Consider the following 20,072-nt stretch of genomic DNA (forward strand, 5'->3'; position numbering starts at 1 on the left):
TGGGAATAATAATAACATCTCCCTTGAAGGGTTGTGTTGATCAAATGAGACAAAGCCCTTAGCACAGTGCCTGGCACATAGTAAGTACTATATAAATGTTTATTCCCTTTCTTTTCCCTTCTATTAATAAAGTGTAATATTGTAACAAAAAATATGATTTGAATGGATCATATGCTCTTCAAGTTTCAGTTAGCCATGCCTGGGGGAAATGACTGTTGAAGCAATGTCCCCATTAATAGGCACCACATGTCACCTGATTTCAACTACTGGAATTGCAGGCATAATGCCTAGAAGGAAATAATCAGATTACACCTAGGGCTGGCCTTGCATTTCCAAACCAATTAAGTGATGGTAAGCATCAACTTGCCAAAAACAAACTTCTCCTACTTCACAATTTTGCTGAGGGCCAGACCTGCCTGGCATCACACATGGAGAGAGTGTGAACCTGGCAGCCTTGATGACAGGTTGGCACAAGACTCTGAGCCCTTCCTTTTCCCAAATGCCAGTTCACAGGGCTTTGTCATGCAGCTGTATGCCAGACTATCCTAATCTATGTGGCATGGGGCCAGTCAGAACTCTGAAAGGTTATACCCTGTTAGGAAACATCAGAGGACAAGATGGTGGTGGGAAGGAACTTGACTCTTGGCTTTCCCACATTCTGCACAAAAGAATAGAAGGGTAAATGAACAGAATGAGCTGAGTAAAGAATTTAACAATTAGATCTCTCTTCCTGAGATTCATAGGATAAAAGGAAATGGGAGGAAAGTCTATAAACTCATCATGGATAGACATAAAGAGAAGGGTAACCATTTGTTCACAAATCACAGACACTGGAACTTTGGTAGATCCTTCCAAAACTTGAGAAAGGCAGGATCCCAAGATCAAAAGATCTGGAAGGGTTCATAGAGGTCATCAAGTCCAACAAGTCATATTACAAATAAGAAAACTGAGACCCAGAGAAGTTAAATGATTTTCTCAGGGTCACACAACTAATAAGTGAATAAGACAGGATGTGAAATCAAATCTTCCTATCCAGTGCTTTATTCATTGTGTAGGATAGATTTAAAAAACAAAACAAAACTAACTTTCTACAGTTAACAATAGCTAGAGGGGTTTGTTATCCCTGAGAAGTGACACTGGCTAACAATATATGAGGATTCAAGAAGAGTTTATATAACATAATCGAAAGATCCCTAGTAAGAAATTAAGGGGAAATTGGTTGTTGTTCTTGTTCTTGTTTGTTTGTGTTGCTGGTTGTTACTGTCATTGAATGGTTTCAGTCATGTACAGCTCTTCATGACTCCATTTTTCTTGGCAAAAATACTGGAGTGGTTTGTCATTTCCTTCCCCAGCTCATTTTATAAATGAAGAAACTGAGGTAAACAGTTAAGTGACTTGTCCAAGGCCACATATTTAAGAAGTGTCTGAGGCCAGATTTGAACTCAGGAAAATGAGTTTTTCTGACCTTAGACCAAGCACTCTAGCCACTGCCCCAAAGAAAAGTTAGAAATGTCTGAATCGCTTGTTCAAACTTTTGATATTGCCCTTCTTTGGGACATGGTCATTCAGATTAATGATTTAGAGCTGAAGGAGACAGATTGGAAATCATCTAGTCCAGCCCTTTCATTTTACAGATGAGGAAACAAAGGTCTAGAGAGGTGAAATGATCATCCCAAGCTGATACAGATAGTGGGTGGCAGAGCTGGGTATTTGAACCAAGTCCTCTGAATCTAATCTAGATGCTTTTGTATGAACCACCATAACCATTTCTTTGGATCAGAAACATGCTCTCAAAGGGTCCTATCTCCAGTGGATATATAATTTCAGTGGATACATCATTACCACCATCTCCCCTCAGCAATGTGACTCAGTGAAAAAAACTGCTAAATTTGAAGTCAGAAAACCTGGATTCAAGTCTCAGCTCTGCTATATATTATCATTAAATCTATCTGACACCGTTTCCTCATCTACAAAATAAATGTGTTGGATCCAAAGACCTCAGAGATTCTTTTCAGCTGTAACTCTTATTCTATGATCCATTCACCAAGCAGAAGATTACAGTCATTAATGGTCACCTGGTTTTAATCTTTTTCCAGGATTATTTAAAAGACAAGGAATTGTACCACCCTCCAAGGAAGGGAGAATATGACACATATATCAGGGGCTTCTGCCAAAAGTCACATGTGGTGCCTCCTCAGGCATGAGAAGGTGCCGTTGCCCTGGCACCTCTCCCTATTGTTCCTTGGCATCAGGTATCAATCAACTCCAACCCAGGGCCATGGAGGGTGATTCATAGGCTAATACGAGTTGCCAATTAATATCCTGCTGGGAGACCTACTGAGACAGAATCCCTTTTGGAAACTCATGATGGTATTTTATCTCCTTCTCCAATTCATAGAACTCAGTAAGATCAGTGCCAATTGCAATTTCTTGTTTTCCTTATTTCTAGGGTCAGATACTTTCTTATAATACCCATTGCTGAATCAGATTAAGCTACGGAATCTCCTCTGTAGTCTGTAAATCACCCCTTTACCTCAATCTAAAGCTCTAGCTAACTTTACTTCTGTACATTTGCTCAAACTGTTCTCTCCCCTCATGTGACCACAGCTCTCCTTTCCTCTATTATACAAATACAATTTATCCAGTGAAGACCAACTCAAACTTCAAGGGATCTTTCATGAAGCCTTCCCTGATCACTTCAGTCCACAATGCCTTCTTTCTCCTGATCATTTAGAGACTTTTTTACTTTTAAAATTTCATAATGAAAAGCTTAACTAAGCACCAATCAATTTTGATGATACACAGACTGTTAGTATGCGATATTCATTGTGCCAATAGAATACTTTCTCTTCCCCAATTTTACAGATAAGGAAACTGAAGCAAAGATTTTTTTTTAAAGTCACTTGCCCAGAGTCACATAGTAAGTGTCAGACCAGATTTGAACTTAGTTCTTCCCGATTCCAAATCCTGAAGCCTATCTTCTATGCCAAATAGGTATCCACCAACATCAGTCTGAACTCAAGAAAAGAAATGATTGTGTCCTTCATATGATACTAGTAAACATGACCTTCAATTCAGGCAGAGTCAGCCCCCACAAAGGTTATACCAGAGCTAGCAGCTCCAGAGCCTAAAGCCATTTTTTAGCTGCTGTCCCCATCTTCAACTAACTTCCTTCCATAACCCCAAATCAATACTGTGGTTGGCCAAGCTGGTGGCAAAAACCAAACCCATGTTATTCTGCACATGAAGCCATGATATTTCTCCTACCTATTAATGAGTATCACTGTCTAACCTTTTAAGAAAAAAAAAGCTTCTTTATTTTGTGGTTTGTCCCTTTTTGATTTACTGAATTGAGGCAAAGGCCAGCAGTCAATAAGGTTCTCTGTCCTTAAGTGTTTGATATATAAATTGGTAGAGATAGAGGTAGAGATATAAATCAAAGAATAGGAAAAAAATGTATCGGAAGTTAAACAATTAATTCTTGTCATTTGTGCCCCATTTTGGGTTCATATCACATAGTAGAACCAGAAGTTAAGTGACTTGAGTCCATGTCCTGGCAGTCCTATTATTAATTATCTGATTGAGGACAAATCATCTCAGTCAGTCAATAATGAATTTATTCAGTATTTTCTATATGTCAAATACCAATGCTACAAATAATAATAATAATAAAAAGTCCCTGCCCTCAAGAAGCTTGTAATCTGATGAAGGAAGATAATTCACAAAAAGAAACTGGAAAGAGGACAGGGTATCAGAGACTCAAGCCTGGTTGCAGCTGGTGCCCTGAGGTAAAGGGATGAGAATTCCTTCACCCAGGGCCAGATATGAAGTGGCTGTGAAGTGGTTGGTTTCTTTTCTGTGCCCCATCCATCCAACTCCTTCCTCACTTTCAGAATTTCATTTTTCTTCTCTCTTACTCTTCAAAAACATGTGTTCAAGACCTCACACTGTCCTAGAACCCATCTGAGCCAGAGAAAATTCAATGTACATTTATGTAATACTTTAAAATTAATCAAGTGTTTTCCCTTCAACAACCCTGTGAGATAAGTGATACAAATATTATTATTATTCCTATTTTATAAGTGAGGAAAGGCCCAGAAAAGTTCAATCATCTCCTCAGGTCCTCATGAATGGGAGTCAGGCATTTTCTAAAGTATTTAATATTTTACCGCTTGTGTCCACCGGAATCAAAGTCATATTTAGGGCATGTCTTTAACCTGAGTGATGTATACATACCCACAATGCTTGTGACTCAAAGTTTAAGTTTTCCACAACAACCATCTCATATGCCCTGTCACTTGGGAAACTAAATATAAATTCATTCACAAAGGCACACTGAAGACTAAAGAGCACTGAGCACTGTATTTTCTATACAGTAGACACTTAATAAATGTTTGCTGCATTAAATTTAATTAAGGAGGGCAATAATCAGTCCAAAGGAGTGAGCTTTGGAATTTCAGAGACCCAGAAATATTTGGGGGAAGATTTCCCCAGACGCCTTCAAATCACACCATATAAAGATCCACTTCTGTCTCCTATCTGCAAGTCTGGTCCAGTAGCCCCTGATTTTGTAACCGCCCCCACTTTCTCCTTTGGCCACAGCACTTCTCTATCCTTTCCCTCTCTCCGGCTTTGCCTTTCCCCTCCCCCCCATACAAATACTTTCCCTCTTCTTCCCTCCCTCCCCAGCTAGAAGCAAGAGCAGCAACACTAATTTCATTTCTCTTTCTTCCTTCCGTTTGTCGATCTGTGACAACCCTTTTTATGCATTTAATTCATTCTCAATTTCTCATAATCAGGAGGAAGGTATCCCCTAAGGTTAGGCAGAGCTTGTCAAAAAAAAAAAAAAGAAAAAAAAAAAAAAAAGGCAGCGCACATTTGCAGAGGTAATCACTAGTCTATCGGCACTTCGCACTGCCCACGGAACTATTAACTAATATCGCTGTCTAATCTTTTTTGTACTTATTTATTTTGTAGCGAGAAACTAGCGTTATAAACACCCCTACTGTCAAAACTTGTCATCCCCATTACCCTCAAGGCGGGCTTCATCTCCGTTATTCTAATTTCAGAGTTTCTCAAATTCACAGCCGCTGGAAATTGAGTACAAAATCCATTATCATTTGTATATTTTAATTATGCAAATGAGGCAGCTCAGCTGCGATGTCCGGGACCTGCAGGGATGCCTGACTTGATTCTGGGTGATTACAATTTATCCAGTCGAGTCACTTTAATTGTAACAAGCTAATTACATTGTTTCATTTGGCTTTAACAAAAGAAAAGAGACAGGAAGCTCTATGGCACAGGGCCCCCAGAATAGGCTAGTGCTTCTCAAAGAAGGGGTTGAGGCTCTTTCAAAGTAGCAATAGGTAGCATCTCCCACCTCTGTCCCTAAAGATCTTGAGGACCTGGGGAAAAGGCAGGACTCTGGGGAGGTAGGTTTAGTGCAGGGGCTCTTCCCAGCTTGCCTTGCCCAGCCACAGATCTATTTGTTAGCTATCTCGGTTTAAGACAGCTGAGAAACAAAATTGGGACCACTAACTCCTGCCTAGAAGGCTAAACAAAGGCACATACTCCAGGTAAATCCACCGGATATGCCAAATAACAATGTTTGTATATCCAGAAAGCCAGTGTGAGGAAAGCATCCAGGGAAAATGGCATATTTTGCTAGATGCACCAGAGTTTTAAAACACCAGAGAACCCTCAGGTTATGTAAATCTGTTACCCCACAACCTCCTTGGTCCACTTCTATGACACAGGAAGTAGCCCCACCCACCCATTTCCAGAACCATGATGGCGTCAAATCTTTGTATCTGAAATTAAAAGAATACTGGCTAAGACTTCAGGAAACGCTTTTCTGTTTGAATTCTGTCATTAGCATGATATGTGATTCTGGCTAAGTCACTTCACCTCTGCATGCCTCAAGTTTGCTCATTGGAAAAATTAGGAGTATAGATTTTCTGAATTTTCTTCTCATTCTAAAATTCTATAATTTGGCAAAACCAGTTCAGTTTTATGGGTCAAAGTTTAGATATATTTGGACATCTTTTTGCTTTATGCAATAACTGTTTCAGCAGAATTTTTATTAATTGAATCCAGTTTTTTTTTTTACTGACAGTATTAACATTTATAAAGTCTATTTTCTTCCTATCTGATTCTTTTTCAATTGGGCAGGGGTTTCTGGGACTTTAATTTTAAGTTTCTCTACTCAACCCCTCTTTACCCCAAATCTCTAAGGTGAATCTATTTTATGGATGTAATGGGGGGAATCACCCCCTGTGTTAGCTGTTGAATAATTTCTAAGTTCCATAAATTAGGCTTTCTTCAAGTAGGCCACAACTCAATTAAAATTCTCACCTGGCCCACAGCTTTCTATCTTTTAGGCCAAATCTAATTTTTCTCTGGCCCAGGTTTATGAGGTAATTTGTATAGCTGAATCTAGAATTAGAATCTCTCCTTTCCAAGTGCATGGCTTGCCATAAAAAGGTAAAAAAGGAAAGGAAAAAAATTTATTTTAAAAGTTAAGAAGCCTACATCCCTATATGGGAAAATGATATGTTTAACTCTTGAAATCTGTATCTCTGTTATGAATATACTTAGAGAGTGCAGGTATACTTTGATTTTATTGTGATGATATAAAAAAGAAACTAGAGAAGGAAAAGGGATTCTACGGGAAAAAGAGGAAAATGGAATTAAAATGGGGTACATTACATCTCATGAAGAGACAAAAAAGACCTATTACAATTTGAGGAGAAGAAAAAAAGGGGGGTAAGCATTGTGTGAATCTTACTCTCTTCAGATTTGGTTCAAAGAGAGAAATCAGATATATCTATCTTCACAGAGAAGTTGTCTTATCTTATAGGGAAGTAGAAGTGGAAAAGGGAAAGGAAAAGGGTAGACTAATAGATGGGAGAATGGAAGCAGAAGGGGAAAGGTATAAGAAAGGGTGAAGGATTGTAAAAGGAGAGGGCTGTTTGATGGAGGTAATAATCAGAAGCAAAATACTGAGGAGAAGTAAAAGAGGGAAAGGAAAGAGAACAGTCTAACTTGGGGAATGCAAGATAGTAGGAAATGCAGAGTTGGTCATTTTACCTGTGAATGTGAATGGGATAAACTCTCCCATAAAATGGCAGCAGATAGCAGACTGGATTAAAAACTAGAATCCTACAATATGATGTTTACAAGAAACACATTTAAAGCCAAGTGATACATTTTTAACTTTAACCAAAGTGATACATTTAACCAAAACAAACAAACAAAAAAAAAAAAAGCAGTAGTGATCCTGATCTTAGATCAAGCAAAAACAAAAAGAGATCTAATTAAAAGAGATAAGGAAGGAAACTACATCTTGCTAAAGGATCCCATAGATAATGAAATGATATCAATACTAAATATATATGCACCAAAATGTATAGCATCCAAATTCCTAGAGAAGTTAAGAGAGCTACAAGAAGAATTAACAAAACTATACTAGTGGGGGATCTCAACCTTGCTCTCTCAGAACTAAATAAATCAAACCACAAAATAAATAAGAAAGAAGTTAAGGAGGTAAATAGAGTTCTAAAAAAGTTACATTTGATAGATGTTTAGAGAAAAATAAATTATTACAAAGGAATATACTTTTTTATCAGAAAAAAAATGAAAGAAGAAATCAGATTATTAATATCAAAAATAAAAAGGGAGAACTTTCCATCAATAAAGAGGAAATTAGAACAATAATTAGGAGTTATTTTGTCCAACTATATGTCAATAAATATAATAAACTAAGAGAAATGAAGGAATACTTATAAAAATATATATTGCCCAGATTAACAGAAGAGGAAATAAATTACTTATATAGTTCCATTTTAGAAAAAGAAATTGAACAAGGTATTAATCAATTCCCTAAGAAAAAAATCTCCAAATGTAAGGCTTGCGAGGTATGGGCATCAAAAAGAAAAACTTCTCAAAATAGCAAATGAGAAAATGAGCCATAGTGCGTAAGGATTGGGGGAAATTTGTACATAAAGAAAGGAAGGAAGTTGAAGAAAGGATAAAGAAAAGGAAAAGAGGGAGGCAATAGGGGAGATGAAGGAAAGGAGAAAGAGAAGGTGAGGGAAAGAACTTGAACTTATTTTATAAAAGAGAAATAATTATTAGCAAATTCAATTCCTTGGTCCATTATAGTAGTTTTAATTTGGGTCCATATCTGTGATTTCAATGGTTTAGAGAAATCCCAGTGTGAATGCTCCTCTCTAATGCTAAAAAGCTATTCTATATCTTCTGGCAGCCAGGAGAGATGATACATAAAGCCCTGGACCTGGAGTTAGGAAGATAGCATTTCAAATCCAGCCTCAGATACTTCCTAGCTGTGTGATCCTGGGAAATCATTTAACTTTTTTTTTTTTGGCCTTAGTTTTATCTCTGTAAAATGGGGATAAAAATAACACTTATCTACTAGGGTTGTCTTGGAGATCACACGAGATAATAATTATAAAAAACTTAGTATAGTATTTAGCAAATAGTAATCACAATATAAATATTAGCTATAATTATTATTAATTTAAGATCTTAGCGAATTGCCTTAGGCACTTAGAGTTTAAGTGCCTTGCCTAGATCAAAAAGTATGTGTCAGAGTGAGATCTAAATTCAAGTCTTCCCTACTCCAAAAATAGCTCTATCATGCTGCCTCTTGGCTCACCCTTTTTTAGTCAACTGCAATATTTGTTTGTTTGAATTGATAGCTCCCTAGTCTGATCTAGTCACCAGTGCCTGCCAGTAAGAGCAATTGAATTAAAGTAAAGCAAATGACTTTTCAATTTCATAAATTAAGCATTTTCAAAGGTTGATAGTTCTTAGGAAAGCACAAGCTTAACTGAACCTAACAAATAACCAACCTTCATAAAGGAATTAGAGACAGAACTAAAATTAGTGATTTTGTTAACATTTGTCTACCATTTACAGACATTGACCCTATTCTGGTCAAAAAAACAAGACAAACGTGTCCAGATTCATTTCCCTAACAACATGGTCTATTAACAGCTTTGTATACTGCACATCTTTGTCCCCCCATCAGGGATCCATTGTTTCCTCATCCCATGGCAACCTAGGACTGATGAAATCTTTGACCATAATTTGGAAACAAATGGTAATAGGACTCAGGATTATAATTCTCAAAGGATTTAGAGTTGGAAGGGACCTTAATATATTTATATAGTCTAATTTTCCTATTTTCCAAATAAGAAAACTGAGTATTAGGTGAAGGGTCCTACATTGTGGGAACATGGCAATATATTAGAACCTAGAAGAGCCCAAATTGTCCATAGACACTCCAATAACATGCTAAAATGTTCATTAGAAGCAACAATAATAAAGAAAATAGAAGTAAAACATCTATAAACTCCTCCACACGGTCCAGAACTGTGCCAAAAGACTGTCAGAATCCTTTGGGAACACAATGCAGAAAAAATCCAATGTGGGTGGAAGGTAAATTCCTAGTTCCCCAGCAGGAGGAAGGGCTAGAACAATACCCAGCACAGGGCCCCTACCTGAGCTACCAATAGAGAAAGGATTACGTCAATACCTACACAGCCCTTGCCCACCCAGCACTCAGAGAAGAAAGAAGAGATCCCAAGTGCTTGAGTTGGGGTGAGGTAGGAGGCACAAACTCTTTCCTTGAAGGAGAAACAATATGAACAAAAAGCATGGCAGAGAGAATGCAGAAGTTTGACGGGCAATGAAAGCCTCGAAGTTTTCTGTCAAGGAAAAGATCTTGAGAAATATAGAGTCAGATTGTAAAAGGCCTTAAATATTATGCTAAGAAGGGGTTAGTGCTGAATTCTAAGCATGGCACCATGGGGTGATAAAAGGGAAATAGAACAGATAGCCCTTGTTTTCCAAAGGCTTACAGCTTAAAATAATGGGAGAAAAAACTATACAAATAGGTGAATTAAAACAGCTGTAAGTAATTTGTTATATAAATGCTAAAGGAATGTTGAAATGAATTCAGTAGCCAACAAGATAAAATTTGTCTTGTAAAGACAAATTTGCCTGTTAGAAGTGACTTTTTAACAAGATTTTGAAAGTAGGAAGGCTGATGGCTTTAACAGAGAAGGGACAGAGTATTTCAGAAAAGAGATTTGGTTTATGCCAAGGCTAAAAGGTACATAGGAACACAACAGAAGATCAATCAATTTTTAAAGCATTTATTAAGTGCTTACTATTTGCCAGACACTACAAAGGTTAGCAGAAAAGTCTACTAAGTAACAAGGACTTTTAAAAGCTATTTGGTTATTCAAATTTGGTTTAAAATGAAGAAGCAGTGCTGATATATTGTTGTAATATCTAAAATGATCCTTTGTATACAATTGACATTCAATTTATATTTAAATAGATGAATGAAAGAATAGCACTGGCCTAGGAGTTAGGAACAAATCCTAATCCCAACTCTGGGTGACATTGGAAAAATCAATTTCTCTTCCTGAGCCTCAGTTCCTCTGCATCTAACATGAGAAAGTTGGACTAGATCTTTAAGGCTCCTTTCAGCTCTAACATTTTGAAATCTAAATATCTATGATTAGCTCTCCGTAGTATATATCTCTCTCAGCTCAGACATTAGGGTGAGTGGTTAGTACACATAAAAGGGGAGGGATGGAATAAAAATGCTGCTGCTATTGCCTAAATTCTCTAGCTCTGAGTAAATTAGAGCCAGATGCCCAGTTTCTCATCGCTCCATCAGATGACTCCATGGAGTAATTATAATACTTTATGGACATTAACTCACTGATTCTCATAACGCCCTGGGAGGGAAGAGCTCAGAATCATTATCCTCCCTTTACAGAGAGTGTGGAGGGGAAATATCTCATTCTCTCCATGTGCACATCCCTATAGCACCTGTCCCCTGAATAAATTGGATGGGGAACACTATGAAGATTTCAGCATCAGGAAAACACTTGAACGAGAAGCAGGGTTGAGGGGGAAAGGATAACAGTGATGAAGAGAATGAAGGTCTAATAGTGAAGGGAAGAAAGAGATGCAACAAGAGGCAGGTTTTACAGGGACAGATGAAGGGATGGAAATTGGCAGAGCTCAAGTGTATGCTGTCTGGAGGGAAAGAGAGCACTGATTTTAAAATACCAGAAAACTCTAAGCCTAGAAAAGGGATCTATCATTTACCTAGCATTCAAAGGTGTCTTAGAAATATTTGATCACATTAAGGCAAAGACATGTGAGCTAAGTATTATCAATGCATGAGAGGAAAGCAAGGAAGAGGCAGAATTCTGCAGGTTATATAGCAGTATCTCCAAAAAAAAATGCCCTCCCAGCCTTCTATCTAACTCTCCAAATCCTTTAGCATTCATCTCAAGTCATTCTCCTTCTTCTAGCTACTGCAGGCTGCCTTGACCTGATCTCTAAATTCTTAAAGTAAAATTTTCACCAAACAACTAAATTATACAAATAATTCTGTATTGCTTATTATTATTTTATAAAATCAGAGTTATAGAGGAGGAAAAACATTCACTTAGTCCATTCCTATACTTTGCAGATAAGGTAACAGGCTTGGAAAAGTAATTTGCTTCACGTATACTTTGCCTTCTCCAATTAGAGCAAAACCTCCCAGAGGGGAGGGACAGAATATTTCATGCAGGACTAGACATGAAGTTGTTGCTCATTAATACAGTGGCATACAATTAGCTAGATACTGAACAGACAATGCAAATGGCTAGTTTCTAAACAAGCAGACTTGTCTCTACTTTATAGGAGCCTATAATCTAAACTCACAAAAAAGTCGGCACAAATAAACATATAAAGTATATGCAATAATAGAAGCATAAACATTGATTTAATGCATAGAGGCAAAATTATATCTTTAGACTAGACATAAGCCAAGAGTAAATGTATTTGTGGATCACTGAGCCGGGATTAGGGAGGAAAGAGAAGTGTTTCCCATCTCCTCCTCCCCCCCCCCCCCATTCTGGGAAGAATCCAAGAAAAAAGCAGGACTTCAAGAAGAAAAGACATAGAGAGAAACAAAAAGACACAGGCTAAAATAGATACAGAAAATGATAGACTGGTTCCAAGATTAACAGAAGTTCAGATGAATCTACTAGCTGATTTTCCATTTCCACACCCATACCCATCCCCAATCCAGGAAATCTCCTTAGATTTTAATCTTCTTTATCTATATTTCTACTAACAACCATTTCCAAGAACTGGGAGTGACTTTAACAATTTCTGTTTATAAAGCCCTTTAAGGTTACAAAAGTACTTTCATCAAAACCACCTCTTGAGATAAATACTGTAATAAATATTATTCCCATTTTACAGATAACAGTTTAGAAAGGTTAAATAATTTGCCCGTGGCTGTACACACTTTCTAAATGCTGAATCCTAAATTTGAACCTAGATTTCCAGACAATAACTCAGAAGCTCTTGATGCTATACAGCCCTTTGGAAGGTGATCTTATCAGGGGTGTGCAGAAGCCAGCTCCAATGAGAGGGTAAGTATTTTTTCTGTTTCCATTCTGTCAATTACTGAGAGTATTTGGGGAAGGGAGAAGAAGATAGAAGTGAGAAGGAAGTTATTCTGTATATGAGCATTCTTTGGCTTTTTATGATAGGAAGTATATAGAAAGGTACCTATAGAAGACCAGGGACTGGGAAGAGAGGAAGTATGGAAGGCAAAGAGAGAGGACTTCCATATCAGTTCACCCGGTACTATTCAGTAGACCTAGTCTCATCTAAAAAGAGATCAGATGGCCTATGAATCATAGTATGATTGCAGAGAAAATAGTCTCCTCCTTTTGTCATCTTCTCCAATGCAAAAACTTCATTTGCTTCCATCAAGCACAGCTGATAGACATAGAATTCTTCTGCCTTTCAAATCCACATGGTCATCTCCAGGTCTGGACACAACCCACCTTAAGACTGGTATTTGATTATGTTCTCAGGAAGAGACACAAAGCCAAGATCCAGCCTCAAGCTTGCCTACTTGAAACTCAATCCTACATGGCTGATAGCACTTAACACCTAACCTTTCACAGGAAGCCAGGATTGTCAGAAGAGGAAAGAAAGCCCAAAGTTCTTCTTTTCTCTTCTTTTCATATGACTCATCATTCCACCTGCTGCCTGTTGTGGGGGAAAAGGGATAGAAAAAAAATTAAAGAACAACCAAGGGATTATTTTATCACACCAAAGTACCAAATTTTTCAATCCTGGGTGACCACATGACTGGAAGCGGCCAGGACATTTTTCATCCTCAAAAATATCCAAGTAGTGAGCTAACGCACAGTAGAAATGAGATAGGGCAGCTTTGTCTGTGTGTGCCATTTAAATCCCAGCTCTGCTAATCACTAAGAAGAAAGGTACAAAAGAAATAGATATCCCAGTGGCAGTTCTCTTACTTTACCATCTAATAAAATAACCAAGATATGAGAGACAGCAAAGTGTAGTGGAAAAAACATTGCATTTGGAATCCATTTAAGTTTGAATCTTGGCTCTACTAACTACCTATGTGATGTTAGGCAAATCATATAACCTCTGAACTTCAGTTTACCCCTCTCTAAAATGAGCTTAGACTAGAGGGTCTTAAAGATCTTTTGCATCTTTGAATTCCAGGATCCTAAATGATTAAGAAAAAGACAAAAGGAATATATGCAATGAAAAAACATAGGTAAGGGCAAAATCTGTATAGCTATAATGGCTATCTAAACTCAGACAATGCCAGGGCATATGATCAGTCCAGCTTCCTGAAGGAAGCTTCCTTCCTCTCTTCTCTCACATGAGAGCCATGTTCTATATCTCCCTCTCTTTTCCTCATTTAAGGATATGATGAACATATGAAAGACAAAGAGTGAAACATGATTCCAAGAACTTATGTTCTTGTGGTATTTTTCTGAGGCTTTTTGCCCCCATCACCAGGAAGGTTAAATGCAGTACCTACAGATATGGGAGATGCCATTCACTCCTGCATCATCAAACTCATGACAGTTCAAAGAAACCCAGGAATAGGTTGGACATCTCATGGTACTACATCTCCCTGGTATGGGTTTTCTTGCCCTTTTTCTCTTACCTTTGCTGCTTTTATTTATTATAAAATAATAAAAATATTCTATTTATTTATTATCTTTGCTATTTTTATTTCTTCTGGAAATACAAAGAGTATCAGAAAACTGATCATAGACATTAATTCAGTGTAATTTAAATTGGTTGAATTGGGTTAGAATTTATTGAGTTCCTATTTTGTGCCCAGCTCTGGTTAAGTGTCCTGAGGCACAAAATAAAAGAAGAAAAGGCAATATCCCCAACCTAGATTAGCTTAAAGTCTAGTAAGTAAGGAAAGAATAACAGACATGGAGTAATTGGGGGGGAAAAGTGTAAAGTGCTTAGTACAGATAATGCTCTGTATAATTAAAAAAATACAAAGGTTGCTGTTGATTGGGGTAGACATTTATCTGAAACTTGAGCTCTCTCCAGAAGGAAAAGACTTGGATGGAAGAGCAACAAAGAAGAAAGAAGAGGACATTTCAAGCAAGGGGGGAAATTCTGAAGAAAGTCACCTATTTTGCCAAGGGCTGGTAGCAGTAAAACAAGCTCCTGGACTTGCCATACATGAATAGTAAATAGAAGATACAAAATCTGAGCCCTCCTCCACATCTAAATCCAGTAGATTTTCCATTAGTGGCATCCTTAAAAGAACCAAACAAATATGACTCACTCCCCTAAGTCTCTCTTGATTTCTACTTGTCTTTAACAACCTTCCCTCTCTGACCTCAGGGGCATTTTCTTTCATACTTCTCTCTTGCATTTATCACATAATTTAGTTAACTGTATTTGTGCTTTATCTCCTCACTAGTCACTATGCTGCAGGGACTGTAGGAACTAAGTTTTGTCTAAATGTTGTCTATAGCACCGTGCCTGGCAAAAGATTCTCTCTGCCCACACTGGGTGCTTAATAAATGTTTGGCATATGTTGAAAAACTAGGACTGGAGATTTCCTACTGAAAGGGACTTTTAAAAGCCATTTAATCCAACCCCCTCATTTTATAGCTGAAGAAACTGAAGTGAAATGACCTGCACAGCGTCTCATAGCTTATGTCTGCTGTAGAATTGAGTTTTCTCCAAAACCAGTGCCTATCCATTTACTATAGAGAAGGAAATGGCTAACCACTCCCATATCTTTGCCAAGAAAATCCCAAACAAGGTCACCAAGAATCAGGCATGATTAAAACAACTGAACAACAACAAACTTTCTTAAAACTACTGTTCCCCCAAAAAGAATTCGAAACCTGGACTCCCAAATTTAAAAAAAATCTTATGTTCTATGGATTGAATTAGGCCCCACAATATCTGGGCAACCCGAGGTCTGGGTTGGAGTCATTATTGACTCCAGGTGGCTCTCAGCTCTGATCCTAAACCGAGAAAGAGTCAAAAATTCACGCTTCTTGGAGGGTTCCCAGACCTCTGCGAGCCCCCTCACTCTGCAGGAATGGAGTATCCTCAAGCCCAGGGTCTCAAAGAAAGGCACAAATGCCATCCCACTGCTCCAAGCCAGCAGTACAATGGATGATGGGACGTAAATAATTAACGAGAATCATTTTGTAATGCGCTGACCTCTGAGCACAGCACATCATTCACTCTGATACTTTCTCCTTTCCTCCTTCCTTCTCTGGCTGCCTTCCCTCCCTCCTTTCTGACTGCCTCGCTCCCTTTCTCTCTCCTCTGACTGACAGTCCAAAAGCTCTTCCTCTTCTTCCTTTTCCAAGAGGCTGCCAACTCAGTGTCTGTCTCTCCTCCAGCCCGCCTGCTTCTTCTTTCTTTGTTTCCTATTTCACAAGCCACACCATCGCAGAGCTGTGTGCCTGGCATCGATTTGGCCCCAAACAACAGTAGTGACAACTAGAATGACTGAACTGGCTGGTTAGGGAAGGGAGTCTGGAATAACACCCTTCCAGTAGGGGAGAAGAGCAAGCCCCAGAGAGCCAATTGTAGAGCCCGGCTTTTCCCAGTGAGAAGCAAGGGAGGAACAGAACTGGAATGAGACACAGGGGCAAGGAAAGTATATGGAGGGAGTGGTTGGATGTACAGATGCTAGGAGCTTCAACTTTACTAGTAGGCAATGGCCATAAAATTATTTGAAGGGCATTTGCAGAACTCCCTGTCCCAAAATACCTTTCTCATACAGGTGCATGTTACCTGTTAAATCAAGTAGAAAGGACTTCTGTAAGGTTTGGGTCATCACAAAATGGACTGAGATCACAGGCCTCAGGTGGCTTTCAGCTCTGATTCTTATTTCATTCCAAGATTTTATTGATGTATTTTCCTTTTACAATACAAGTAATTACAGATTATTCTCCCTTCTAAGTAAAATTAACAATAAAGTGATCCTATCTGAAAGTGTATGAGGCATTTTATATCCGTAGCACCCTTCTCCTATATCTCTATTTTTTAAAGTAACAAAAATCTATTTTCCCTCCCAACTCCCCATCCCATTGAGAAAAAAAGAGAAAAATACATTTCTTGTAACAAGTAAACACAGCTGAGCAAAACCAATTCCATCAAAGGCTCTATTCAAGAAAATAAGTCTCATTTTGCACTCTAAATCCACTACCTCTCTATAATTGATAGTGATTCTGTGATTCTTTAAAATCTGAGAATTTAACTGTCTAAATCCATCATTTATTAAACTTACCATGTGCAAGCTTACAGAGGCAAGACCCAAAGAATCCTGCTTTCAAGGAGCTAACATTCTCTTAAAAGGTCATAATATAAAGAGAGCACACAGACGATGTAAATGTGACTGCATAAAGAGGCAAGGGAGTAAGTCAGTGAAGATTTTTTTAAGCAGAAAACTGATGTAGTCAGTTTTGTGTTTTAGGAAGATTATTTTGACCACTTATGTAGGTTAGATTGGCAGGCAAGGGGAAGCCTGAAAGCAGGGAACTGAATTAAAGAGTCTATTACAATAGTTACAATAATCCATGCATGAATTTTTGAGGGCCATTAAGTTTGTATCTAAATGGAGAAAAGGAGACAGAGGTAAAAGATGATGATATAAAGATAAAATCAACAAAAGGATTTGGTAAATGATTGGATATGGGAGATGAGAGAGAGAAAGATTCAAGGATGAGTGCAAGGTTGTGAACCAGACTGATTGGAAAGACAGTTTCAAAGGAACAAGGAAGTTTGGAGAACTGATTTAAGGTTTTAATGAGTTCTGTTTTAAACATGCACTTGAAAGGCCTATAAAACAGTTACAAATGTCAAACATGCAGTTGGCAGTGTAAGTCTGGATTATAAAAGAGAGATTGAAGATAGATATATAGATTGTGGGTCACCTACATAAAGATGGTATTTAAACCCAGAAGAATTTATAAGGTCATTAAGAAGAATAAAGGGTAAGAAAACAAGAGGAGCAGGAAAGAAACTTGAAATTCAGGTGAAAGGGTAAAAAAATGAATATTGTTCTCTCAAAGATAAGTATCCTTCAGATGGGAGACAAATCAGAAGCATAGTAGAAGCCAAAGATGGAGAAAGAATCCAGAAAGAAAGCATACAATGTCAAAAGCTACAGAAAGATCACAATAAGGGTTAAGAAAAAGTCATTAGTCCAGCAGGATGATTTCAGAAAGGCCTGAAGAGACTTACATGAACTGATGCTGAGTGAAATGAGCAGGACCAGGAGATCATTATATACTTCGACAACAATACTATATGACTATCAATTCTGATGGACATGGCTCTCTTCAACAATGAGATGAACCAAATCAGTTCCAATGGAGCAGTAATGAACTGAACCAGTTACACCCAGTGAAAGAACTCTGGGAGATGACTATGAACCACTACATAGAATTCCCAATCCCTCTATTTTTGTCCACCTGCATTTTTTATTTCCTTCACAGGCTAATTGTACACTACTTCAAAGTCTGACTCTTTTTAAACAGCAAAATAACTGTTTGGACATGTATACATATATTGCATTTAACTTATACTTTAACATATTTAATATGTATTGGTCAACCTCCATCTGGGGGAAGGGGTGGGGAGAAGGAGGGAAAAAGTTGGAACAAAAGGATTTGCAGTTGTCAATGATGAAAAATTACCCATGCATCTATCTTGTAAATAAAAAGCTATAATAATAAAAAAAAGAAAAAAAGAAAAAGAAAAAAATCATTAAGTATAGAGTTCAAGATTATTGGTACTCTTGGCAAGAGCAGTTTCTGTCACAATTAGAATTGGAGTTAGATTACACAGTTCTGAGAAATGAGAGGTGGATAAAGTGGAGGCAGGTAGATAAATGTATTTCCAAAAGTTTTACTGTCAAAGGGAGAAGAATTATAAGATGATAGTTTGCGAAGATCACAGGTCAAGTGAAAGTTCTTATAACAATAGAGGCGAGTCTCATATTATAGGGATAGTATACATATATAATCCATATTCCTTAGAAGACTTAGGCTAGACAATACCTTGAATTTAGGAGTTCTGAGTAACATTACATCTAAAGCTGAGAGTGTACACACTAAATCTGGCACCAATATAAGGAGCTCCTGGAAGTAAGAGACTACCAGGTGCCTAAGGAAAGACTGAACTGACCCATTATGGAAATGGGTAGGTCAAAGTTTCTATGACTATTAGTAGAGGGATTAGGCCTGTGAGCAGTTCCTTTACTTTAGATTGGTCAAGATAGGGAAAGTGAAGAGGATGAAGAAGAGGAAGAAGAAAACAGGGACAAGAACAAGAAAAGCAAGATCAGGAAGAAGAGGAGAAGAAAGAACAAGAACAAGAGGAGGAGAGAAATGTAGGATAGACTTTTGAATTCTTATAATCTTTGGAGAAGGAACTAAAAGATAATAAAAGATTGAGGATAAGAATGATAGAAGGGTCAAGCTCCCAGGGGTAATTAAATAGCACAGGATATGAACTTAGCAAGAAGAGTCACATTTTTACCAGAAGTTGATAAAGCATAAGAGTAGAGAAAGAAGAATGATAAAACATGCTTTTGAAGATGGAGAAGAGAAGGAGAGCAAACTGAGGTCTAGATATATGAAGTGACTTATCTAATAGCAAATAATTCTATGCAGCAATCTGCATTCAATTTAACATTTATTTAATAAATACCTCCTATATCAAAAGCATGTGCTCAGCACTAAGACTACAAAGCAAAACAAAAATGATCCCTTTTCAAATGAGTTTATTTTGTAAATGGTCAAAGGATATGAACAATTTTCAGATGAAGAAATTAAAATCATTTCTAGTCATATTAAAAAATACTCTGATTCACTATTTGTCCGAGAAATGCAAATTCAGACAATTCTGCAGTACCACTACACACCTCTCACATTGGCTAAGATGATAAGATAAGATAATGAATGTTGGAGGGGATGTGGGAAAACTGGGACACTAATACATAGTTGGTGGAGTTGTGAACTGATCCAACCACTCCGGAGCTATGGACAATATGGAACTATGACCAAAGGACAATCAAATTGTGCATACTCTTTGATCCAGCAGTGCCTCTATTGGGTCTGTATCCCAAAGAGAACATAAAAAAGGAAAAAGAACCCACATGTGTGAAAATGCTTATAGCAGCCCTTTTTGTAGTGGTAAGAAACTGGAAACTGAGTGGGTGCCCATCAGTTGAAAAATGGCTAAATAAGTAAGTATATGAATGTTATGGAATACTATTTCTTCTTATAGAACAAATCAGCAGGACAATTGCAGAAAGTCCTGGAAAGACGTACATGAATTCATGGTAAGTGAAGTGAGTAGAACCAAGAAAAAATGTATAATCTTGCTGTTGATGTATACCAGTCAGTTCTGATGACTCTTCAACAGCAAGGTGATTCAGGCCAGTTCCAATTATCTTGTGATAGAGAGAGCTATCTGCACTCAGAGAGAGGACTGTGGGGACTGTGTGGATCACAACAGAGTATTTTTACTTTTGTTGTTGTTTGTTTGCATTTTGTTTTCTTTCTTATTTTTTCTTTTTTGATCGTATTTTTCTTGTGCAGCATGATAATGTAGAAATATGTATAGAAGAATTACACATGTTTAATATATCTTGGATTACTTGCCATTTAGGGGAGGGGTCAGAGGAA

This window comes from Sarcophilus harrisii, chromosome 1 (assembly GCF_902635505.1).
Source record: "Sarcophilus harrisii chromosome 1, mSarHar1.11, whole genome shotgun sequence".
In the NCBI taxonomy this organism is placed as follows: domain Eukaryota; kingdom Metazoa; phylum Chordata; class Mammalia; order Dasyuromorphia; family Dasyuridae; genus Sarcophilus; species Sarcophilus harrisii.